Here is a 240-nt window from a genome sequence, read left to right on the forward strand (position 1 = left end):
TGAAAACTAGCATTGGTGTAACCCTTTACAGCGAGCTCGTCTTCCAACCCACCGTATACCAAGAACACATCCTTAATCCTTCTTAAGTACTTCAGAATGTTCTTGACGGCAATCCAGTGTGACTCACCAAGATCTGACTGGTATCTACTCGTAATGCTCAGCGCGTAGGATACATCCGGTCGAGTACAAAGCATGGCATACATGATGGATCCAATTGCCGAAGCATATGGAATCCGATCC

Source organism: Tarenaya hassleriana, unplaced genomic scaffold, assembly GCF_000463585.1.
Source record: "Tarenaya hassleriana unplaced genomic scaffold, ASM46358v1 Cleome1, whole genome shotgun sequence".
Classification (NCBI taxonomy): Eukaryota; Viridiplantae; Streptophyta; class Magnoliopsida; order Brassicales; family Cleomaceae; genus Tarenaya; species Tarenaya hassleriana.